This window comes from Danio rerio, chromosome 5 (assembly GCF_052040795.2).
Source record: "Danio rerio strain M-AB ecotype USA chromosome 5, GRCz13ab, whole genome shotgun sequence".
NCBI classification, from domain to species: Eukaryota; Metazoa; Chordata; class Actinopteri; order Cypriniformes; family Danionidae; genus Danio; species Danio rerio.
Genome location: NC_141025.1, coordinates 44,207,469 through 44,213,313, shown reverse-complemented (window position 1 = coordinate 44,213,313; position 5,845 = coordinate 44,207,469). Strand labels below are relative to the sequence as shown.

Genomic DNA, 5,845 nt, shown 5'->3' with positions numbered 1-5,845 from the left:
TATTATTCACTTTATAAATAATTTTTAACTACATTCAAAAAATAGAAACCTGTTTACCTTTAATATGTTTACTTTAATTAACTTTGATATATTTTTACTACTGTAAACTGGTGTATAAAATCAGGCCGCTTCAAGGCAGACTTTGCACCCTTAACAGAAGTTCAGAAGCTCAAATCACATCAAATCATCAAACGTAATGACAAACGAGAGATGTTTTTCTGAATTTAATACAATCTTTTTTTGTTTTAATATAAATGAACAAGGCTAGATCGGTTAGGAAAATTCTAGCAAATGTACAAGCTAATTGTCATTACAGACCTTGTGATAGTAATTTAGCTTATTGAAAGCTGTATATTAGTGATGAAAACAGCTATTTAGATTCATACAAACAGAAATAATGTATTTATAAACTTGCACCTTTCTGCTGTGGACGCCATCTTGTGGTCAGACGCGGGAACTCATTCGGCAGGTGAACTTTTGTGCTTTCTAGCCGTTGAGTGAACACAAAGTCCCTTAAAAAGCCTTCACATACATCCAAAATAACGAAAACATTAATAAAACTTAATAATATTAAATCTGAAAACAAGAGCAAATGAAAAGCACATAAATATGACTGAACCATGTAGCCTACCAGATGATGATAGAAACGGCCATGTGATCTGAAATCGTGCGTAGACCATAGACTGTAAAATATAGGCATAGACATAGAAATTGTGAACGATTTAATTTACTTTCTATTATTTACAATAATAAACTTTTTTTAACTTATATTCCTAATATCTACGTGAGCAGTTAGCACTGTACGCACAGCAAATTTTAGATAGTAGATTTAACTACCTTGGAGTTAAAATTAACACTGCCTCAGAGTTTATATGGGTACCACTATAAGTGTTAAAAATAACATTGTCAACACCAAGAGAGTGTTAATTAGCAAACTCTTGTTGTGTAAAATATCTGTTCAATTTCCGAAAAAATACCAGCAGCTGTGGTTGCCAGAATCTTTTTGTGAAAAACATGGAAGTTTTATATAACTGTATAAATTTACAAAAAATAACCATATTTCATGAACTAATACATTGTTCATTTTACAAAATCATAGCTTAGTGCAAAAAAATGTTAAGTCTTTAGATGCAACAATGTTTTCATGTGTGATGGCAAGTAGCAAACAGATTTTGACAGCATTAGTAACTACACAGTTACCTTTAAACAAAAGAAGATGCAGCATAACACAAATTTTCTCAGTTCATCTTGGACTTGAACAGAGACGCTATTATCCTCCACAATGGTGACACAAAAACCGTTTTGCTGTTTTTCTTTTTTTTTTTTCATTTTTAGATTTTACGGAAAAATACCAGCAGCTGTGGTTGCCAGTAATCTGCTGTTTTTCACATTCATAAATTCAGTTTACAGAATATTTCTGTTAAAAGCACATTCAACAGTCTGTATTTTTATCGATCTCACACTGCAAATTTTAGATTTGGTAGATCTAACTACCTTAGAGTTAAAATTAATACTCCCTCAGTGTTTTTATGGGAACCACTATAAGTGTTAAAATAACATTTTTGAAAGTGTTAAAATTTTTAACACCCAGAGTGTTAATTAGCAAACTCTTATTGTGTAAAACATCTGTTAAATGTATGTCAAAATACTGGCAGCAGTGGTTGCCAGTAATCTGCTGTTTTCAACATTTTACATTCGTAAATTCAGTTTCCAGAATATTTCTGTTAAAAACAAATCCCATTGTCTGTATTTTTCATTCGAACACACGTAAGCCTTAAATTCCAGAGCAAAATCCTCACTAGTGTCCTCACTACAGAGGGCTGAACACTTAGACAGTGATGAAGTTAATGAGACAATTAAGTGTCTAATTAAAGGAGGATTGAGAATTGTTGATGAACAACTGTTAACAAGCAGAATCACCGAAGGAAAGAAAAACACAAGCCAAAACCAAAGATGAAATCAACTGAGAAAAAAAACTCTAAATAAAATAATAATCAATAAAAATAAAACAAATTACACAATAAAAAATGTTATTTTTCAACATCTTTAAAAAAAACTCATCAAATTAAACAACTTATCATGGAGCTTCACCTATTACTGACCAGTGACTTTATTTCTGTCATGTGAACAAAAGCTCTTAATAAAATTTCCGTTGTTCATTTGAAGTCACCATGATGGAGGACAGAGTCTGCTTTAGTCAGCCTCTTCAACTTCTTACTATAAATGTCTTCTTCTTTGGCTGCTATAGATAGTGTTAATTACACTATTTAAACATAAAGCATGGAAAGCCGAAAGAAAACTAAAGTGTCAGTCTAAAGTGATTATTATTGATAATATAGCCTTCCTTTCCTGCTTGTTTTCTAATGCAAGATCATATTAGTTATGTGTGAGAAATAAATAATATACATAAATGAAACCACTGAAGCTCCAATAAAATAAAAACAATATTTACAATGAGAATGTTTGATCTATGGCAAAACTTATAAACATCCAGACATCAATAATTAGTCTTTGAATCTCAATGATGGTGACAAACAAAAAAATAAAAATCAAGTAAAAAAAAAACACTACTGAAATATCACCTCCCAAAAACAACACAAAATAAAGGAAAAGAAAGAGATTGTAAGAACATAAAGCTGCATAATTTATTCATGCTGCAATGCATGCTGGGAGCTTTGTACTATGCTGGCACCCAGCATGCATTGCGGCATGAACTATGCAGCTTTTTTTTTTTTTTTTTCAGCAACCACGGTTGAGGTTCATGTCCTGATTCTTGATGCCTGTGTGTTATAATGAGCAAGCTGGAGCTTGAATGTTTAGTGCATGACACTCTAATTATTAATTGCATCCTAATTGTTTGTTGAATTTTCTTTGAAGAGCAGCAAACTGTCAGTAGTATTGTCCCATGCAGCTTTAATACAACTATTTTTGCATATTATTATGAATCAACTTAATAAACACCTGATATTAAATCTATAACAATTAAGCATAAAATGAAATGAAATATTTTTAATAAAAAAATATAAACCTCTGTTCATTGTCAAATATTCTTACAGAAATTAAGTCAAACTGTAATCAGTGAAGCTGCTTATACTATTATTTAAAGGAGTTGTTTAATCCTCTGTTTTAATTCAGCTGGTTTGGTGTGAGGCTGTGTCTGTAGATTTATTTCTTCCTTCAATTTCTTATTCCTTCAGTGATTGTGCTTGTTAACAGCAGGTGTTCAACAGCAGGTGTCTGAATTCACTTATTTGTGGTCATTTACTCTGTCTAGTGGACTAAACTAATTGATCAATTTAAGGGCCAGGTGAATGAGGGTGTGGCGAGATTTCAGACACTCTGATTAGTTTCTCAAATACAAGGGTTTTCTTCTTATATGTTACTCTGTATGACATGGAGGCAAATCAACTTCTAACGCTGAGAGGGTTATTTTACCTTTATCTAACTCTAGAATTTTAACACTTTACTCTGAATTACCACAACACATGAAATTTAACACCAATGAATTTGCTGTGTGGAGGAAACATTTGTGAAATGTGTTTTAGCATTTGAGAAAAACTGTAACACAACCAAGCCTTAAAAAAACATTATGGTCCACCCCTTTAATGACCTCTGCTGAGATCTTGAAAAATTACATTTTTATTATTTATTATTTTATTTAGAGTTTTATTCTCAGTTGATCTTATCTTTGGTTTTGGCTGTAATTTGTGTTTTTCTGCAGTGATTCTGCTGTTAACTGCTGTTTATCGACAATTCTCAATCCTCCTTTAATTAGAGACTTAATTATCTTATTACTTCATCACTGTCTGAGTGTTCAACCCTCTGTAGTAAAGACACTAGTGAGGGTTTTGCTCTGGGATTTAGGGGGAAATGTGTTCGATGAAAAATACAGACTGTGTAATGTATTTTTAACAGAAATATTCTGTAAACTGAATTTACGAATGTAAAATGTTAAAAACAGCAGATTACTGGCAACCACAGCTAGAAGGGTCCGTGTATCATCTGTTCATTTGATTATTCCTTTTATTACGGAAAACGAAACATCAGAAAAACGATGAATATTTCGTTTTTCTGTTTATTCTGTAGGCAGAAAAAACGGAAACTCATCTGTTATTCAGCTTATTAACTTAAAACGAAATATTAAAACAAACACAAAACCAAAATGAAATAATGAGTCAAAAAATGGTCCGTGTACGGTCCGTGTATGTTTTGTTCATTTGTTTTCCATTTTCAAACGGAATAAAGGAAATGAAGAAAACGGCCGTTTTTCCGTTTTTCTTTTGCTCACGAGAAAACGAAAAAACGAGATTTTGGCTGGATTTTCGTTTTTTGATTTAGGGTAGGAAAACGGATAAACGACTTTAAAATTCATTTTACACATGTAGGCGGTGCTGAAACGCCCACTTTCCTCTAATTGGTCAACCAAATCTGCGCTCGTGACGTCACCCTCAAAATAAAAGCCTTACACGCAGGCTTTTAATTATTATTATTTAATTATATATTAACTAAGTTTACATATTCTATCATTTGAACCACACACAGTTAGCAGGCTTACATTCATTGCGTATGTATGAATTAAATAAAAACGTAAAGCAGTATTCTTAGACATTTGTCATTAAAATAAGGTCATAGTTCACTGCCAAGCTTCTTGCTGCTGTGCACCTGATGCAGAGCAAAGATAGTCATTTCCGAGGAGCACCTGGTTTGCATGATTGTTTCAGAGCAAGGGCTTTATAATTATAATAATAATAATAATAATTATTATTATTATTATTATTATTATCAGTTACTAGTGTTTTTATTGTTTGGTGTGTTTTTTTTCTTTTTAATAGTTGTTAGCAGAACCAGAATAAGAACACTTTGGGCCCTGCTATAAAAACAAAGGGTACCATTTGTTTTCATTTATTTCTTCCTATTTTAATTATATATTGTAATTATTTATTTGATAATTAATACTATTTTATTGCAACGCCAAAGTAGGCATGTCTTATTATTTTTTATTATTATTTTTTATAATTATTATTTTTTATTATTAAATTTGCTGTTATTGTAGGCTAGATGGCAGGCTTTAAATATTTTAAATAACATTTACTCATAACCCTACTAATTCGAGAGCCGAACCTAAAAAAGTTTAAGTGCAATAAGCCTGTACAATAAAGGGAGCCGCAATGCATATTTCTAGCACATTCTTTCACTCAACAATTATTGCTGGAATAATGAAATACATTTCAAATTAACTAATTAAACACATTATAGTTGATAAAAAAAATTGTGTCTAGTAGTTCCGACAAACAGATGAGCTCGCTACATGTGCGTTGCGCTAATAATTTGACATTTGCTCTTCTTGAGAAAGTGCTACAGCGGGCCCTGCTATTTCACATATAAGGTTAGTGATACGTATTTTAAATTAGTATTGCACATTATTCATTCATTTTCTTGTCGGCTTAGTCCCTTTATTAATCTGGGGTCGCCACAGCGGAATGAACCGCCAACTTATTTAGCAAGTTTTTATGCAGCGGATGCCCTTCCAGCCACAACCCATCTCTGGGAAACATCCACACATACACACACACTTATACAGAACGGACAATTTAGCCTACCCAATTCACCTGTACCGCATGTCTTTGGACTGTGGGGAAAACCGGAGCACGCGGAGGAAACCCACGCGAACGCACTACACTACTGAATTAGACACACAATCTCAAAAAAAAAACTTGATGCTTATTTACATTATCTAAAGTCATTTTTTATATATTTTCGTTTTAATATGCAAATAATTTTCTTTAATTTGTAATAGGCCTATTGTCCCTCATTGCATAAAATAACCAGCCTTTGTATTCAATAT

The 5,845-nt window shown here is 32.2% G+C and overlaps 1 protein-coding gene and 1 long non-coding RNA gene across 2 annotated transcripts in view; one reads left to right on the top strand and one right to left on the bottom strand.

Moving 5' to 3' along the window:
* rufy3 (RUN and FYVE domain containing 3) overlaps window positions 1-5,845 on the bottom strand; it is an 881,807-nt gene that overhangs the window by 438,968 nt on the left and 436,994 nt on the right. The window lies entirely within an intron of this gene.
* Window positions 1-5,845, top strand: part of LOC148679708 (uncharacterized) — an 890,299-nt gene that overhangs the window by 842,125 nt on the left and 42,329 nt on the right. The gene's annotated exons all lie outside the window — the stretch shown is intronic.